The following is an 18385-nucleotide window of genomic DNA, read 5'->3' on the forward strand; positions in this document are numbered from 1 at the left end:
AATTTTGAGAAGAGAAAAAAATCCCAGTGATTTGGATGACATAGTTGCAATGAAGAAAGAATGGTCCAGAGCCTTTGGCCCCCTTTGGTTGTGGGCCTAAATGTCTTTCCATGCGCCACTCTGTTGCAAAGAAGATGACACATGACATGAGAAACTGGGAGGTTCAAGCAAAGCTTGAAGGCTGTGAAAACTTTTCTTTGTCTGATAACCAAAAGGTTGGTGGTTCAAGCCCACCCAGGGATGATTGTACCCTCTTTTTGTTTCAGTTGCATGTCAGAGTTGCAGAAAGTCCTACTGTGGTTCTCAACTGAGAGTTTCAGTCGGATGCCCATTTCAAATACACAACACAAACAAGAGACCCCTCTGAAAATAGATAGAAGACGAGGGCACCGGGAGAGCATTTGTCGACAGGTTGAAACATCATCTATGAGACTAACAAAAGTTCCTTCGAGCCGGAATTGAACCAGCGACCTAAGGATTGCTGATTTTCTACTACAGTCCTCCGCTCTACCAGCTGAGTTATCGAAGGCTTGCTGAGCTGGTTGTCGGGTGCTTCCTAAGCTTGCAAATGAGTTACATGAGTAGGGAAACAGAGGAGAATTGTCCCGCTCTTTGAAAAACTCGGCAAACCAAAACTTTGGAGAATACGGGCGTCGATCCCGTTACCTCTCGCATGCTAAGCGAGCGCTCTACCATTTGAGCTAATCCCCCTTCTGGCAGTCCATGTTGGGGTCCATGCTGGTTTCCATGTTGGGGTGCCTGATTCACCACAATTGTGATCATCACATACTTTTCAACCTGTAGCTTTAAGCTTTTTTTTTTTTTTTTTTTAAGTGTGGATGTCTTTCTCCCGTAAAAGAAGAAGGAGCGTGGAGCTTACAGGGTGCCGGGTGGTGTAAAAGTATAGGAGAGTCGTTAGTGTACAGAGTGAAGAATTGTGGGAAGAGAAAAGAAATCAGAATGATTTAAATAAGAAAGTCGCAACGTAGAAAAGATGGTCTAGATCCAATGGCCCATTTGGTTGTGGGCCCAAAAGCCTTTGCCTGTGCCACTTTGTTGCAAAGGCGAAAACATGTGGCATGAGAAACTGGGAGGTTGCGTGTATAAAAAGCATAGTCTGAAGGTCGTGAAAATGAGATGGTCAGGGATCGGGGGTCTCTATTCTATTTTTACGAGAAAAACATGTGATTCCGACCGGGGATAATGGCCAAATTGTAACAGGGGGCGTGAGTAAAATAGAGCACTTAGCAGAGGATGGTTTAGATCCATTGACCTCTGGGTTATGGGCCCAGCACGCTCCCGCTGCGCCACTCTGCTGCCAAACCTCCAGAAGAGAGGGGTAGCCTATTACCCGCTGACTGTTGTTAGGACGCTAATGTGGAGGCCATCTCTGTGTTGCAATTGTCCATTTGTTGGCGGCTGTAGTTCCACGCAGTTGTTATGTTTTATCATTCTCTTCTTTTTATTGTGTTGATCAGAAGGTCCTCTAAGAAACATACTCCATTTACCATGTTGTGGCTTTTTTACGACTTTAATCAAAGTGGGTGAGTGTGGTTGTCTCTGTGGCACAATTGGTTAGCGCGTTCGGCTGTTAACCGGACGGTTGGTGGTTCAAGCCCACCCAGGGACGGCAGTGTCCTCTTTTTGTTTCAGTTGCATGTTACAGAAAATCCTATGGTACCTCTCAACTTAAAGTTTCGGCCAGAAGAGGAGGGCACCGGTTGTAAGACCATTTCAACATGTACAGTGTGAAAAATTTTGAGAAGAGAAAAAAATCCCAGTGATTTGGATGACATAGTTGCAATGAAGAAAGAATGGTCCAGAGCCTTTGGCCCCCTATGGTTGTGGGCCTAAATGTCTTTCCATGCGCCACTCTGTTGCAAAGAAGATGACACATGACATGAGAAACTGGGAGGTTCAAGCAAAGCTTGAAGGTTGTGAAAACTTTTCTTTGTCTGATAACCAAAAGGTTGGTGGTTCAAGCCCACCCAGGGATGATTGTACCCTCTTTTTGTTTCAGTTGCATGTCAGAGTTGCAGAAAGTCCTACTGTGGTTCTCAACTGAGAGTTTCAGTCGGATGCCCATTTCAAATACACAACACAAACAAGAGACCCCTCTGAAAATAGATAGAAGACGAGGGCACCGGGAGAGCATTTGTCGACAGGTTGAAACATCATCTATGAGACTAACAAGAGTTCCTTCGAGCCGGAATTGAACCAGCGACCTAAGGATTGCTGATTTTCTACTACAGTCCTCCGCTCTACCAGCTGAGCTATCGAAGGCTTGCCGAGCTGGTTGTCGGGTGCTTCCTAAGCTTGCAAATGAGTTACATGAGTAGGGAAACAAAGGAGAATTGTCCCGCTCTTTGAAAAACTCGGCAAACCAAAACTTTGGAGAATACGTGCGTCGATCCCGTTACCTCTCGCATGCTAAGCGAGCGCTCTACCATTTGAGCTAATCCCCCTTCTGGCAGTCCATGTTGGGGTCCATGCTGGTTTCCATGTTGGGGTGCCTGATTCACCACAATTGTGATCATCACATACTTTTCAACCTGTAGCTTTAAGCTTTTTTTTTTTTTTTTTTTAAGTGTGGATGTCTTTCTCCCGTAAAAGAAGAAGGAGCGTGGAGCTTACAGGGTGCCGGGTGGTGTAAAAGTATAGGTGAGTCGTTAGTGTACAGAGTGAAGAATTGTGGGAAGAGAAAAGAAATCAGAATGATTTAAATAAGAAAGTCGCAACGTAGAAAAGATGGTCTAGATCCAATGGCCCATTTGGTTGTGGGCCCAAAAGCCTTTGCCTGTGCCACTTTGTTGCAAAGGCGAAAACATGTGGCATGAGAAACTGGGAGGTTGCGTGTATAAAAAGCATAGTCTGAAGGTCGTGAAAATGAGATGGTCAGGGATCGGGGGTCTCTATTCTATTTTTACGAGAAAAACATGTGATTCCGAACGGGGATAATGGCCAAATTGTAACAGGGGGCGTGAGTAAAATAGAGCACTTAGCAGAGGATGGTTTCGATCCATTGACCTCTGGGTTATGGGCCCAGCACGCTTCCGCTGCGCCACTCTGCTGCCAAACCTCCAGAAGAGAGGGGTAGCCTATTATCCGCTGACTGTTGTTAAGACGCTAATGTGGAGGCCATCTCTGTGTTGCAATTGTCCATTTGTTGGCGGCTGTAGTTCCACGCAGTTGTTATGTTTTATCATTCTCTTCTTTTTATTGTGTTGATCAGAAGGTCCTCTAAGAAACATACTCCATTTACCATGTTGTGGCTTTTTTACGACTTTAATCAAGGTGGGGGAGCGTGGTTGTCTCTGTGGCGCAATTGGTTAGCACGTTCGGCTGTTAACCGGAAGGTTGGTGGTTCAAGCCCACCCATGGACGGCAGTGTCCTCTTTTTGTTTCAGTTGCATGTTACAGAAAATCCTATGGTGCCTCTCAACTTAAAGTTTCGGCCAGAAGAGGAGGGCACCGGTTGTAAGACCATTTCAACATGTACAGTGTGAAAAATTTTGAGAAGAGAAAAAAATCCCAGTGATTTGGATGACATAGTTGCAATGTAGAAAGAATGGTCCAGAGCCTTTGGCCCCCTTTGGTTGTGGGCCTAAGTGTCTTTCCATGCGCCACCCTGTTTCAAAGAAGATGACACATGACATGAGAAACTGGGAGGTTCAAGCAAAGCTTGAAGGTTGTGAAAACTTTTTTTTGTCTGATAACCAAAAGGTTGGTGGTTCAAGCCCACCCAGGGATGATTGTACCCTCTTTTTGTTTCAGTTGCATGTCAGAGTTACAGAAAGTCCTACTGTGGCTCTCAACTGAGAGTTTCGGTCGGATGCCCATTTCAAATACCCAACACAAACAAGAGACCCCTCTGAAAATAGATAGAAGACGAGGGCACCGGGAGAGCATTTGTCGACAGGTTGAAACATCATCTATGAGACTAACAAAAGTTCCTTCGAGCCGGAATTGAACCAGCGACCTAAGGATTGCTGATTTTCTACTACAGTCCTCCGCTCTACCAGCTGAGCTATCGAAGGCTTGCCGAGCTGGTTGTCGGGTGCTTCCTAAGCTTGCAAATGAGTTACATGAGTAGGGAAACAGAGGAGAATTGTCCCGCTCTTTGAAAAACTCTGCAAACCAAAACTTTGGAGAATACGGGCGTCGATCCCGTTACCTCTCGCATGCTAAGCGAGCGCTCTACCATTTGAGCTAATCCCCCTTCTGGCAGTCCATGTTGGGGTCCATGCTGGTCTCCATGTTGGGGTGCCTGATTCACCACAATTGTGATCATCACATACTTTTCAACCTGTAGCTTTAAGGTTTTTTTTTTTGTCTTTTTTTTAAGTGTGGATGTCTTTCTCCCGTAAAAGCAGAAGGAGCGTGGAGCTTACAGGGTGCCGGGTGGTGTAAAAGTATAGGTGAGTCGTTAGTGTACAGAGTGAAGAATTGTGGGAAGAGAAAATAAATCAGAATGATTTAAATAAGAAAGTCGCAACGTAGAAAAGATGGTCTAGATCCAATGGCCCATTTGGTTGTGGGCCCAAAAGCCTTTGCCTGTGCCACTTTGTTGCAAAGGCGAAAACATGTGGCATGAGAAACTGGGAGGTTGCGTGTATAAAAAGCATAGTCTGAAGGTCGTGAAAATGAGATGGTCAGGGATCGGGGGTCTCTATTCTATTTTTACGAGAAAAACATGTGATTCCGACCGGGGATAATGGCCAAATTGTAACAGGGGGCGTGAGTAAAAGAGAGCACTTAGCAGAGGATGGTTTCGATCCATCGACCTCTGGGTTATGGGCCCAGCACGCTTCCGCTGCGCCACTCTGCTGCCATACCTCCAAAAGAGAGGGGTAGCCTATTACCCGCTGACTGTTGTTAAGACGCTAATGTGGAGGCCATCTCTGTGTTGCAATTGTCCATTTGTTGGCGGCTGTAGTTCCACGCAGTTGTTATGTTTTATCATTCTCTTCTTTTTATTGTGTTGATCAGAAGGTCCTCTAAGAAACATACTCCATTTACCATGTTGTGGCTTTTTTACGACTTTAATCAAAGCAGGGGAGCGTGGTTGTCTCTGTGGCGCAATTGGTTAGCGCGTTCGGCTGTTAACCGGAAGGTTGGTGGTTCAAGCCCACCCAGGGATGGCAGTGTCCTCTTTTTGTTTCAGTTGCATGTTACAGAAAATCCTATGGTGCCTCTCAACTTAAAGTTTCGGCCAGAAGAGGAGGGCACCGGTTGTAAGACCATTTCAACATGTACAGTGTGAAAAATTTTGAGAAGAGAAAAAAATCCCAGTGATTTGGATGACATAGTTGCAATGTAGAAAGAATGGTCCAGAGCCTTTGGCCCTCTTTGGTTGTGGGCCTAAATGTCTTTCCATGCGCCACTCTGTTTCAAAGAAGATGACACATGACATGAGAAACTGGGAGGTTCAAGCAAAGCTTGAAGGTTGTGAAAACTTTTTTTTGTCTGATAACCAAAAGGTTGGTGGTTCAAGCCCACCCAGGGATGATTGTACCCTCTTTTTGTTTCAGTTGCATGTCAGAGTTACAGAAAGTCCTACTGTGGCTCTCAACTGAGAGTTTCGGTCGGATGCCCATTTCAAATACCCAACACAAACAAGAGACCCCTCTGAAAATAGATAGAAGACGAGGGCACCGGGAGAGCATTTGTCGACAGGTTGAAACATCATCTATGAGACTAACAAAAGTTCCTTCGAGCCGGAATTGAACCAGCGACCTAAGGATTGCTGATTTTCTACTACAGTCCTCCGCTCTACCAGCTGAGCTATCGAAGGCTTGCCGAGCTGGTTGTCGGGTGCTTCCTAAGCTTGCAAATGAGTTACATGAGTAGGGAAACAGAGGAGAATTGTCCCGCTCTTTGAAAAACTCGGCAAACCAAAACTTTGGAGAATACGGGCGTCGATCCCGTTACCTCTCGCATGCTAAGCGAGCGCTCTACCATTTGAGCTAATCCCCCTTCTGGCAGTCCATGTTGGGGTCCATGCTGGTTTCCATGTTGGGGTGCCTGATTCACCACAATTGTGATCATCACATACTTTTCAACCTGTAGCTTTAAGCTTTTTTTTTGTTTTTTTTGTTTTTTTTTAAGTGTGGATGTCTTTCTCCCGTAAAAGCAGAAGGAGCGTGGAGCTTACAGGGTGCCGGGTAGTGTAAAAGTATAGGTGAGTCGTTAGTGTACAGAGTGAAGAATTGTGGGAAGAGAAAAGAAATCAGAATGATTTAAATAAGAAAGTCGCAACGTAGAAAAGATGGTCTAGATCCAATGGCCCATTTGGTTGTGGGCCCAAAAGCGTTTGCCTGTGCCACTTTGTTGCAAAGGCGAAAACATGTGGCATGAGAAACTGGGAGGTTGCGTGTATAAAAAGCATAGTCTGAAGGTCGTGAAAATGAGATGGTCAGGGATCGGGGGTCTCTATTCTATTTTTACGAGAAAAACATGTGATTCCGACCGGGGATAATGGCCAAATTGTAACAGGGGGCTTGAGTAAAAGAGAGCACTTAGCAGGGGATGGTTTCGATCCATCGACCTCTGGGTTATGGGCCCAGCACGCTTCTGCTGCGCCACTCTGCTGCCATACCTCCAAAAGAGAGGGGTAGCCTATTACCCGCTGACTGTTGTTAAGACGCTAATGTGGAGGCCATCTCTGTGTTGCAATTGTCCATTTGTTGGCGGCTGTAGTTCCACGCAGTTGTTATGTTTTATCATTCTCTTCTTTTTATTGTGTTGATCAGAAGGTCCTCTAAGAAACATACTCCATTTACCATGTTGTGGCTTTTTTACGACTTTAATCAAAGTGGGGGAGCGTGGTTCTCTCTGTGGCGCAATTGGTTAGCGCGTTCGGCTGTTAACCGGAAGGTTGGTGGTTCAAGCCCACCCAGGGACGGCAGTGTCCTCTTTTTGTTTCAGTTGCATGTTACAGAAAATCCTATGGTGCCTCTCAACTTAAAGTTTCGGCCAGAAGAGGAGGGCACCGGTTGTAAGACCATTTCAACATGTACAGTGTGAAAAATTTTGAGAAGAGAAAAAAATCCCAGTGATTTGGATGACATAGTTGCAATGTAGAAAGAATGGTCCAGAGCCTTTGGCCCTCTTTGGTTGTGGGCCTAAATGTCTTTCCATGCGCCACTCTGTTTCAAAGAAGATGACACATGACATGAGAAACTGGGAGGTTCAAGCAAAGCTTGAAGGTTGTGAAAACTTTTTTTTGTCTGATAACCAAAAGGTTGGTGGTTCAAGCCCACCCAGGGATGATTGTACCCTCTTTTTGTTTCAGTTGCATGTCAGAGTTACAGAAAGTCCTACTGTGGCTCTCAACTGAGAGTTTCGGTCGGATGCCCATTTCAAATACCCAACACAAACAAGAGACCCCTCTGAAAATAGATAGAAGACGAGGGCACCAGGAGAGCATTTGTCGACAGGTTGAAACATCATCTATGAGACTAACAAAAGTTCCTTCGAGCTGGAATTGAACCAGCGACCTAAGGATTGCTGATTTTCTACTACAGTCCTCCGCTCTACCAGCTGAGCTATCGAAGGCTTGCCGAGCTGGTTGTCGGGTGCTTCCTAAGCTTGCAAATGAGTTACATGAGTAGGGAAACAGAGTAGAATTGTCCCGCTCTTTGAAAAACTCGGCAAACCAAAACTTTGGAGAATACGGGCGTCGATCCCGTTACCTCTCGCATGCTAAGCGAGCGCTCTACCATTTGAGCTAATCCCCCTTCTGGCAGTCCATGTTGGGGTCCATGCTGGTTTCCATGTTGGGGTGCCTGATTCACCACAATTGTGATCATCACATACTTTTCAACCTGTAGCTTTAAGGTTTTTTTTTTTGTTTTTTTTTTAAGTGTGGATGTCTTTCTCCCGTAAAAGCAGAAGGAGCGTGGAGCTTACAGGGTGCCGGGTGGTGTAAAAGTATAGGTGAGTCGTTAGTGTACAGAGTGAAGAATTGTGGGAAGAGAAAAGAAATCAGAATGATTTAAATAAGAAAGTCGCAACGTAGAAAAGATGGTCTAGATCCAATGGCCCATTTGGTTGTGGGCCCAAAAGCCTTTGCCTGTGCCACTTTGTTGCAAAGGCGAAAACATGTGGCATGAGAAACTGGGAGGTTGCGTGTATAAAAAGCATAGTCTGAAGGTCGTGAAAATGAGATGGTCAGGGATCGGGGGTCTCTATTCTATTTTTACGAGAAAAACATGTGATTCCGACCGGGGATAATGGCCAAATTGTAACAGGGGGCGTGAGTAAAGAGAGCACTTAGCAGAGGATGGTTTCGATCCATCGACCTCTGGATTATGGGCCCAGCACGCTTCCGCTGCGCCACTCTGCTTCCATACCTCCAAAAGAGAGGGGTAGCCTATTACCCGCTGACTGTTGTTAAGACGCTAATGTGGAGGCCATCTCTGTGTTGCAATTGTCCATTTGTTGGCGGCTGTAGTTCCACGCAGTTGTTATGTTTTATCATTCTCTTCTTTTTATTGTGTTGATCAGAAGGTCCTCTAAGAAACATACTCCATTTACCATGTTGTGGCTTTTTTACGACTTTAATCAAAGCAGGGACGTGGTTGCTCTGTGGCGCAATTGGTTAGCGCGTTCGGCTGTTAACCGGAAGGTTGGTGGTTCAAGCCCACCCAGGGACGGCAGTGTCCTCTTTTTGTTTCAGTTGCATGTTACAGAAAATCCTATGGGTCCTCTCAACTTAAAGTTTCGGCCAGAAGAGGAGGGCATCGGTTGTAAGACCATTTCAACATGTACAGTGTGAAAAATTTTGAGAAGAGAAAAAAATCCCAGTGATTTGGATGACATAGTTGCAATGTAGAAAGAATGGTCCAGAGCCTTTGGCCCTCTTTGGTTGTGGGCCTAAATGTCTTTCCATGCGCCACTCTGTTTCAAAGAAGATGACACATGACATGAGAAACTGGGAGGTTCAAGCAAAAGCTTGAAGGTTGTGAAAACTTTTTTTTGTCTGATAACCAAAAGGTTGGTGGTTCAAGCCCACCCAGGGATGATTGTACCCTCTTTTTGTTTCAGTTGCATGTCAGAGTTACAGAAAGTCCTACTGTGGCTCTCAACTGAGAGTTTCGGTCGGATGCCCATTTCAAATACCCAACACAAACAAGAGACCCCTCTGAAAATAGATAGAAGACGAGGCACCGGGAGAGCATTTGTCGACAGGTTGAAACATCATCTATGAGACTAACAAAAGTTCCTTCGAGCCGGAATTGAACCAGCGACCTAAGGATTGCTGATTTTCTACTACAGTCCTCCGCTCTACCAGCTGAGCTATCGAAGGCTTGCCGAGCTGGTTGTCGGGTGCTTCCTAAGCTTGCAAATGAGTTACATGAGTAGGGAAACAGAGGAGAAATTGTCCCGCTCTTTTGAAAACTCGGCAACCAAAACTTTGGAGAATACGGGCGTCGATCCCGTTACCTCTCGCATGCTAAGTCGAGCGCTCTACCATTTGAGCTAATCCCCCTTCTGGCAGTCCATGTTGGGGTCCATGCTGGTTTCCATGTTGGGGTGCCTGATTCACCACAATTGTGATCATCACATACTTTTCAACCTGTAGCTTTAAGCTTTTTTTTTTTTTTTTAAGTGTGGATGTCTTCTCCCGTAAAAGCAGAAGGAGCGTGGAGCTTACAGGGTGCCGGGTGGTGTAAAAGTATAGGTGAGTCGTTAGTGTACAGAGTGAAGAATTGTGGGAAGAGAAAATAAAATCAGAATGATTTAAATAAGAAAGTCGCAACGTAGAAAAGATGGTCTAGATCCAATGGCCCATTTGGTTGTGGGCCCAAAAGCCTTTGCCTGTGCCACTTTGTTGCAAAGGCGAAAACATGTGGCATGAGAAACTGGGAGGTTGCGTGTATAAAAAGCATAGTCTGAAGGTCGTGAAAATGAGATGGTCAGGGGATCGGGGGTCTCTATTCTATTTTTAACGAGAAAAACATGTGATTCCGACCGGGGATAATGGCCAAATTGTAACAGGGGGCGTGAGTAAAAGAGAGCACTTAGCAGAGGATGGTTTCGATCCATCGACCTCTGGGTTATGGGCCCAGCACGCTTCCGCTGCGCCACTCTGCTGCCATACCTCCCAAAAGAGAGGGGTAGCCTATTACCCGCTGACTGTTGTTAAGACGCTAATGTGGAGGCCATCTCTGTGTTGCAATTGTCCATTTGTTGGCGGCTGTAGTTCCACGCAGTTGTTATGTTTTATCATTCTCTTCTTTTTATTGTGTTGATCAGAAGGTCCTCTAAGAAACATACTCCATTTACCATGTTGTGGCTTTTTTACGACTTTAATCAAAGTGGGGGAGCGTGGTTGTCTCTGTGGCGCAATTGGTTAGCGCGTTCGGCTGTTAACCGGAAGGTTGGTGGTTCAAGCCCACCCAGGGACGGCAGTGTCCTCTTTTTGTTTCAGTTGCATGTTACAGAAAATCCTATGGTGCCTCTCAACTTAAAGTTTCGGCCAGAAGAGGAGGGCACCGGTTTGTAAGACCATTTCAACATGTACAGTGTGAAAAATTTTGAGAAGAGAAAAAAATCCCAGTGATTTGGATGACATAGTTGCAATGTAGAAAGAAATGGTCCAGAGCCTTTGGCCCTCTTTGGTTGTGGGCCTAAATGTCTTTCCATGCGCCACTCTGTTTCAAAGAAGATGACACATGACATGAGAAACTGGGAGGTTCAAGCAAAGCTTGAAGGTTGTGAAAACTTTTTTTTGTCTGATAACCAAAAGGTTGGTGGTTCAAGCCCACCCAGGGATGATTGTACCCTCTTTTTGTTTCAGTTGCATGTCAGAGTTACAGCTACTGTGGCTCTCAACTGAGAGTTTCGGTCGGATGCCCATTTCAAATACCCAACACAAACAAGAGACCCCTCTGAAAATAGATAGAAGACGAGGGCACCGGGAGAGCATTTGTCGACAGGTTGAAACATCATCTATGAGACTAACAAAAGTTCCTTCGAGCCGGAATTGAACCAGCGACCTAAGGATTGCTGATTTTCTACTACAGTCCTCCGCTCTACCAGCTGAGCTATCGAAGGCTTGCCGAGCTGGTTGTCGGGTGCTTCCTAAGCTTGCAAATGAGTTACATGAGTAGGGAAACAGAGGAGAATTGTCCCGCTCTTTGAAAAACTCGGCAAACCAAAACTTTGGAGAATACGGGCGTCGATCCCGTTACCTCTCGCATGCTAAGCGAGCGCTCTACCATTTGAGCTAATCCCCCTTCTGGCAGTCCATGTTGGGGTCCATGCTGGTTTCCATGTTGGGGTGCCTGATTCACCACAATTGTGATCATCACATACTTTTCAACCTGTAGCTTTAAGCTTTTTTTTTTTTTTTTTTTAAGTGTGGATGTCTTTCTCCCGTAAAAGAAGAAGGAGCGTGGAGCTTACAGGGTGCCGGGTGGTGTAAAAGTATAGGAGAGTCGTTAGTGTACAGAGTGAAGAATTGTGGGAAGAGAAAAGAAATCAGAATGATTTAAATAAGAAAGTCGCAACGTAGAAAAGATGGTCTAGATCCAATGGCCCATTTGGTTGTGGGCCCAAAAGCCTTTGCCTGTGCCACTTTGTTGCAAAGGCGAAAACATGTGGCATGAGAAACTGGGAGGTTGCGTGTATAAAAAGCATAGTCTGAAGGTCGTGAAAATGAGATGGTCAGGGATCGGGGGTCTCTATTCTATTTTTACGAGAAAAACATGTGATTCCGACCGGGGATAATGGCCAAATTGTAACAGGGGGCGTGAGTAAAATAGAGCACTTAGCAGAGGATGGTTTAGATCCATTGACCTCTGGGTTATGGGCCCAGCACGCTCCCGCTGCGCCACTCTGCTGCCAAACCTCCAGAAGAGAGGGGTAGCCTATTACCCGCTGACTGTTGTTAGGACGCTAATGTGGAGGCCATCTCTGTGTTGCAATTGTCCATTTGTTGGCGGCTGTAGTTCCACGCAGTTGTTATGTTTTATCATTCTCTTCTTTTTATTGTGTTGATCAGAAGGTCCTCTAAGAAACATACTCCATTTACCATGTTGTGGCTTTTTTACGACTTTAATCAAAGTGGGTGAGTGTGGTTGTCTCTGTGGCACAATTGGTTAGCGCGTTCGGCTGTTAACCGGACGGTTGGTGGTTCAAGCCCACCCAGGGACGGCAGTGTCCTCTTTTTGTTTCAGTTGCATGTTACAGAAAATCCTATGGTACCTCTCAACTTAAAGTTTCGGCCAGAAGAGGAGGGCACCGGTTGTAAGACCATTTCAACATGTACAGTGTGAAAAATTTTGAGAAGAGAAAAAAATCCCAGTGATTTGGATGACATAGTTGCAATGAAGAAAGAATGGTCCAGAGCCTTTGGCCCCCTATGGTTGTGGGCCTAAATGTCTTTCCATGCGCCACTCTGTTGCAAAGAAGATGACACATGACATGAGAAACTGGGAGGTTCAAGCAAAGCTTGAAGGTTGTGAAAACTTTTCTTTGTCTGATAACCAAAAGGTTGGTGGTTCAAGCCCACCCAGGGATGATTGTACCCTCTTTTTGTTTCAGTTGCATGTCAGAGTTGCAGAAAGTCCTACTGTGGTTCTCAACTGAGAGTTTCAGTCGGATGCCCATTTCAAATACACAACACAAACAAGAGACCCCTCTGAAAATAGATAGAAGACGAGGGCACCGGGAGAGCATTTGTCGACAGGTTGAAACATCATCTATGAGACTAACAAGAGTTCCTTCGAGCCGGAATTGAACCAGCGACCTAAGGATTGCTGATTTTCTACTACAGTCCTCCGCTCTACCAGCTGAGCTATCGAAGGCTTGCCGAGCTGGTTGTCGGGTGCTTCCTAAGCTTGCAAATGAGTTACATGAGTAGGGAAACAAAGGAGAATTGTCCCGCTCTTTGAAAAACTCGGCAAACCAAAACTTTGGAGAATACGTGCGTCGATCCCGTTACCTCTCGCATGCTAAGCGAGCGCTCTACCATTTGAGCTAATCCCCCTTCTGGCAGTCCATGTTGGGGTCCATGCTGGTTTCCATGTTGGGGTGCCTGATTCACCACAATTGTGATCATCACATACTTTTCAACCTGTAGCTTTAAGCTTTTTTTTTTTTTTTTTTTAAGTGTGGATGTCTTTCTCCCGTAAAAGAAGAAGGAGCGTGGAGCTTACAGGGTGCCGGGTGGTGTAAAAGTATAGGTGAGTCGTTAGTGTACAGAGTGAAGAATTGTGGGAAGAGAAAAGAAATCAGAATGATTTAAATAAGAAAGTCGCAACGTAGAAAAGATGGTCTAGATCCAATGGCCCATTTGGTTGTGGGCCCAAAAGCCTTTGCCTGTGCCACTTTGTTGCAAAGGCGAAAACATGTGGCATGAGAAACTGGGAGGTTGCGTGTATAAAAAGCATAGTCTGAAGGTCGTGAAAATGAGATGGTCAGGGATCGGGGGTCTCTATTCTATTTTTACGAGAAAAACATGTGATTCCGAACGGGGATAATGGCCAAATTGTAACAGGGGGCGTGAGTAAAATAGAGCACTTAGCAGAGGATGGTTTCGATCCATTGACCTCTGGGTTATGGGCCCAGCACGCTTCCGCTGCGCCACTCTGCTGCCAAACCTCCAGAAGAGAGGGGTAGCCTATTATCCGCTGACTGTTGTTAAGACGCTAATGTGGAGGCCATCTCTGTGTTGCAATTGTCCATTTGTTGGCGGCTGTAGTTCCACGCAGTTGTTATGTTTTATCATTCTCTTCTTTTTATTGTGTTGATCAGAAGGTCCTCTAAGAAACATACTCCATTTACCATGTTGTGGCTTTTTTACGACTTTAATCAAGGTGGGGGAGCGTGGTTGTCTCTGTGGCGCAATTGGTTAGCACGTTCGGCTGTTAACCGGAAGGTTGGTGGTTCAAGCCCACCCATGGACGGCAGTGTCCTCTTTTTGTTTCAGTTGCATGTTACAGAAAATCCTATGGTGCCTCTCAACTTAAAGTTTCGGCCAGAAGAGGAGGGCACCGGTTGTAAGACCATTTCAACATGTACAGTGTGAAAAATTTTGAGAAGAGAAAAAAATCCCAGTGATTTGGATGACATAGTTGCAATGTAGAAAGAATGGTCCAGAGCCTTTGGCCCCCTTTGGTTGTGGGCCTAAATGTCTTTCCATGCGCCACTCTGTTTCAAAGAAGATGACACATGACATGAGAAACTGGGAGGTTCAAGCAAAGCTTGAAGGTTGTGAAAACTTTTTTTTGTCTGATAACCAAAAGGTTGGTGGTTCAAGCCCACCCAGGGATGATTGTACCCTCTTTTTGTTTCAGTTGCATGTCAGAGTTACAGAAAGTCCTACTGTGGCTCTCAACTGAGAGTTTCGGTCGGATGCCCATTTCAAATACCCAACACAAACAAGAGACCCCTCTGAAAATAGATAGAAGACGAGGGCACCGGGAGAGCATTTGTCGACAGGTTGAAACATCATCTATGAGACTAACAAAAGTTCCTTCGAGCCGGAATTGAACCAGCGACCTAAGGATTGCTGATTTTCTACTACAGTCCTCCGCTCTACCAGCTGAGCTATCGAAGGCTTGCCGAGCTGGTTGTCGGGTGCTTCCTAAGCTTGCAAATGAGTTACATGAGTAGGGAAACAGAGGAGAATTGTCCCGCTCTTTGAAAAACTCTGCAAACCAAAACTTTGGAGAATACGGGCGTCGATCCCGTTACCTCTCGCATGCTAAGCGAGCGCTCTACCATTTGAGCTAATCCCCCTTCTGGCAGTCCATGTTGGGGTCCATGCTGGTCTCCATGTTGGGGTGCCTGATTCACCACAATTGTGATCATCACATACTTTTCAACCTGTAGCTTTAAGGTTTTTTTTTTTGTCTTTTTTTTAAGTGTGGATGTCTTTCTCCCGTAAAAGCAGAAGGAGCGTGGAGCTTACAGGGTGCCGGGTGGTGTAAAAGTATAGGTGAGTCGTTAGTGTACAGAGTGAAGAATTGTGGGAAGAGAAAATAAATCAGAATGATTTAAATAAGAAAGTCGCAACGTAGAAAAGATGGTCTAGATCCAATGGCCCATTTGGTTGTGGGCCCAAAAGCCTTTGCCTGTGCCACTTTGTTGCAAAGGCGAAAACATGTGGCATGAGAAACTGGGAGGTTGCGTGTATAAAAAGCATAGTCTGAAGGTCGTGAAAATGAGATGGTCAGGGATCGGGGGTCTCTATTCTATTTTTACGAGAAAAACATGTGATTCCGACCGGGGATAATGGCCAAATTGTAACAGGGGGCGTGAGTAAAAGAGAGCACTTAGCAGAGGATGGTTTCGATCCATCGATCTCTGGGTTATGGGCCCAGCACGCTTCCGCTGCGCCACTCTGCTGCCATACCTCCAAAAGAGAGGGGTAGCCTATTACCCGCTGACTGTTGTTAAGACGCTAATGTGGAGGCCATCTCTGTGTTGCAATTGTCCATTTGTTGGCGGCTGTAGTTCCACGCAGTTGTTATGTTTTATCATTCTCTTCTTTTTATTGTGTTGATCAGAAGGTCCTCTAAGAAACATACTCCATTTACCATGTTGTGGCTTTTTTACGACTTTAATCAAAGCAGGGGAGCGTGGTTGTCTCTGTGGCGCAATTGGTTAGCGCGTTCGGCTGTTAACCGGAAGGTTGGTGGTTCAAGCCCACCCAGGGATGGCAGTGTCCTCTTTTTGTTTCAGTTGCATGTTACAGAAAATCCTATGGTGCCTCTCAACTTAAAGTTTCGGCCAGAAGAGGAGGGCACCGGTTGTAAGACCATTTCAACATGTACAGTGTGAAAAATTTTGAGAAGAGAAAAAAATCCCAGTGATTTGGATGACATAGTTGCAATGTAGAAAGAATGGTCCAGAGCCTTTGGCCCTCTTTGGTTGTGGGCCTAAATGTCTTTCCATGCGCCACTCTGTTTCAAAGAAGATGACACATGACATGAGAAACTGGGAGGTTCAAGCAAAGCTTGAAGGTTGTGAAAACTTTTTTTTGTCTGATAACCAAAAGGTTGGTGGTTCAAGCCCACCCAGGGATGATTGTACCCTCTTTTTGTTTCAGTTGCATGTCAGAGTTACAGAAAGTCCTACTGTGGCTCTCAACTGAGAGTTTCGGTCGGATGCCCATTTCAAATACCCAACACAAACAAGAGACCCCTCTGAAAATAGATAGAAGACGAGGGCACCGGGAGAGCATTTGTCGACAGGTTGAAACATCATCTATGAGACTAACAAAAGTTCCTTCGAGCCGGAATTGAACCAGCGACCTAAGGATTGCTGATTTTCTACTACAGTCCTCCGCTCTACCAGCTGAGCTATCGAAGGCTTGCCGAGCTGGTTGTCGGGTGCTTCCTAAGCTTGCAAATGAGTTACATGAGTAGGGAAACAGAGGAGAATTGTCCCGCTCTTTGAAAAACTCGGCAAACCAAAACTTTGGAGAATACGGGCGTCGATCCCGTTACCTCTCGCATGCTAAGCGAGCGCTCTACCATTTGAGCTAATCCCCCTTCTGGCAGTCCATGTTGGGGTCCATGCTGGTTTCCATGTTGGGGTGCCTGATTCACCACAATTGTGATCATCACATACTTTTCAACCTGTAGCTTTAAGCTTTTTTTTTGTTTTTTTTGTTTTTTTTTAAGTGTGGATGTCTTTCTCCCGTAAAAGCAGAAGGAGCGTGGAGCTTACAGGGTGCCGGGTAGTGTAAAAGTATAGGTGAGTCGTTAGTGTACAGAGTGAAGAATTGTGGGAAGAGAAAAGAAATCAGAATGATTTAAATAAGAAAGTCGCAACGTAGAAAAGATGGTCTAGATCCAATGGCCCATTTGGTTGTGGGCCCAAAAGCGTTTGCCTGTGCCACTTTGTTGCAAAGGCGAAAACATGTGGCATGAGAAACTGGGAGGTTGCGTGTATAAAAAGCATAGTCTGAAGGTCGTGAAAATGAGATGGTCAGGGATCGGGGGTCTCTATTCTATTTTTACGAGAAAAACATGTGATTCCGACCGGGGATAATGGCCAAATTGTAACAGGGGGCTTGAGTAAAAGAGAGCACTTAGCAGAGGATGGTTTCGATCCATCGACCTCTGGGTTATGGGCCCAGCACGCTTCCGCTGCGCCACTCTGCTGCCATACCTCCAAAAGAGAGGGGTAGCCTATTACCCGCTGACTGTTGTTAAGACGCTAATGTGGAGGCCATCTCTGTGTTGCAATTGTCCATTTGTTGGCGGCTGTAGTTCCACGCAGTTGTTATGTTTTATCATTCTCTTCTTTTTATTGTGTTGATCAGAAGGTCCTCTAAGAAACATACTCCATTTACCATGTTGTGGCTTTTTTACGACTTTAATCAAAGTGGGGGAGCGTGGTTCTCTCTGTGGCGCAATTGGTTAGCGCGTTCGGCTGTTAACCGGAAGGTTGGTGGTTCAAGCCCACCCAGGGACGGCAGTGTCCTCTTTTTGTTTCAGTTGCATGTTACAGAAAATCCTATGGTGCCTCTCAACTTAAAGTTTCGGCCAGAAGAGGAGGGCACCGGTTGTAAGACCATTTCAACATGTACAGTGTGAAAAATTTTGAGAAGAGAAAAAAATCCCAGTGATTTGGATGACATAGTTGCAATGTAGAAAGAATGGTCCAGAGCCTTTGGCCCTCTTTGGTTGTGGGCCTAAATGTCTTTCCATGCGCCACTCTGTTTCAAAGAAGATGACACATGACATGAGAAACTGGGAGGTTCAAGCAAAGCTTGAAGGTTGTGAAAACTTTTTTTTGTCTGATAACCAAAAGGTTGGTGGTTCAAGCCCACCCAGGGATGATTGTACCCTCTTTTTGTTTCAGTTGCATGTCAGAGTTACAGAAAGTCCTACTGTGGCTCTCAACTGAGAGTTTCGGTCGGATGCCCATTTCAAATACCCAACACAAACAAGAGACCCCTCTGAAAATAGATAGAAGACGAGGGCACCAGGAGAGCATTTGTCGACAGGTTGAAACATCATCTATGAGACTAACAAAAGTTCCTTCGAGCTGGAATTGAACCAGCGACCTAAGGATTGCTGATTTTCTACTACAGTCCTCCGCTCTACCAGCTGAGCTATCGAAGGCTTGCCGAGCTGGTTGTCGGGTGCTTCCTAAGCTTGCAAATGAGTTACATGAGTAGGGAAACAGAGTAGAATTGTCCCGCTCTTTGAAAAACTCGGCAAACCAAAACTTTGGAGAATACGGGCGTCGATCCCGTTACCTCTCGCATGCTAAGCGAGCGCTCTACCATTTGAGCTAATCCCCCTTCTGGCAGTCCATGTTGGGGTCCATGCTGGTTTCCATGTTGGGGTGCCTGATTCACCACAATTGTGATCATCACATACTTTTCAACCTGTAGCTTTAAGGTTTTTTTTTTTGT

The 18385-nt window shown here is 45.6% G+C and overlaps 11 non-coding genes across 11 annotated transcripts; 1 reads left to right on the top strand and 10 right to left on the bottom strand.

Moving 5' to 3' along the window:
* Positions 1-2197: 2197 nt before the first annotated feature.
* TRNAY-GUA (transfer RNA tyrosine (anticodon GUA)) lies at positions 2198-2283 on the bottom strand. The gene is given in 2 exon segments: positions 2198-2233; positions 2247-2283. It is a non-coding gene; the product is annotated as a tRNA-Tyr (tRNA).
* A 1668-nt stretch (positions 2284-3951) lies between these two features.
* Positions 3952-4037, bottom strand: TRNAY-GUA (transfer RNA tyrosine (anticodon GUA)). Its single transcript is given in 2 exon segments — positions 3952-3987; positions 4001-4037. It is a non-coding gene; the product is annotated as a tRNA-Tyr (tRNA).
* Positions 4038-5708: 1671 nt separating this feature from the next.
* TRNAY-GUA (transfer RNA tyrosine (anticodon GUA)) lies at positions 5709-5794 on the bottom strand. The gene is given in 2 exon segments: positions 5709-5744; positions 5758-5794. It is a non-coding gene; the product is annotated as a tRNA-Tyr (tRNA).
* Positions 5795-7471: 1677 nt separating this feature from the next.
* On the bottom strand, positions 7472-7557 carry TRNAY-GUA (transfer RNA tyrosine (anticodon GUA)). The gene is given in 2 exon segments: positions 7472-7507; positions 7521-7557. It is a non-coding gene; the product is annotated as a tRNA-Tyr (tRNA).
* A 1667-nt stretch (positions 7558-9224) lies between these two features.
* On the bottom strand, positions 9225-9310 carry TRNAY-GUA (transfer RNA tyrosine (anticodon GUA)). The gene is given in 2 exon segments: positions 9225-9260; positions 9274-9310. It is a non-coding gene; the product is annotated as a tRNA-Tyr (tRNA).
* Positions 9311-10338: 1028 nt separating this feature from the next.
* Positions 10339-10412, top strand: TRNAN-GUU (transfer RNA asparagine (anticodon GUU)). Its single transcript has one exon. It is a non-coding gene; the product is annotated as a tRNA-Asn (tRNA).
* A 563-nt stretch (positions 10413-10975) lies between these two features.
* Positions 10976-11061, bottom strand: TRNAY-GUA (transfer RNA tyrosine (anticodon GUA)). The gene is given in 2 exon segments: positions 10976-11011; positions 11025-11061. It is a non-coding gene; the product is annotated as a tRNA-Tyr (tRNA).
* A 1668-nt stretch (positions 11062-12729) lies between these two features.
* Positions 12730-12815, bottom strand: TRNAY-GUA (transfer RNA tyrosine (anticodon GUA)). The gene is given in 2 exon segments: positions 12730-12765; positions 12779-12815. It is a non-coding gene; the product is annotated as a tRNA-Tyr (tRNA).
* Positions 12816-14483: 1668 nt separating this feature from the next.
* Positions 14484-14569, bottom strand: TRNAY-GUA (transfer RNA tyrosine (anticodon GUA)). The gene is given in 2 exon segments: positions 14484-14519; positions 14533-14569. It is a non-coding gene; the product is annotated as a tRNA-Tyr (tRNA).
* A 1671-nt stretch (positions 14570-16240) lies between these two features.
* Positions 16241-16326, bottom strand: TRNAY-GUA (transfer RNA tyrosine (anticodon GUA)). The gene is given in 2 exon segments: positions 16241-16276; positions 16290-16326. It is a non-coding gene; the product is annotated as a tRNA-Tyr (tRNA).
* Positions 16327-18003: 1677 nt separating this feature from the next.
* On the bottom strand, positions 18004-18089 carry TRNAY-GUA (transfer RNA tyrosine (anticodon GUA)). Its single transcript is given in 2 exon segments — positions 18004-18039; positions 18053-18089. It is a non-coding gene; the product is annotated as a tRNA-Tyr (tRNA).
* Between the last annotated feature and the right edge of the window lie 296 nt (positions 18090-18385).

This window comes from Rhinoderma darwinii (assembly GCF_050947455.1).
Source record: "Rhinoderma darwinii isolate aRhiDar2 chromosome 4 unlocalized genomic scaffold, aRhiDar2.hap1 SUPER_4_unloc_10, whole genome shotgun sequence".
Taxonomy (NCBI): domain Eukaryota; kingdom Metazoa; phylum Chordata; class Amphibia; order Anura; family Rhinodermatidae; genus Rhinoderma; species Rhinoderma darwinii.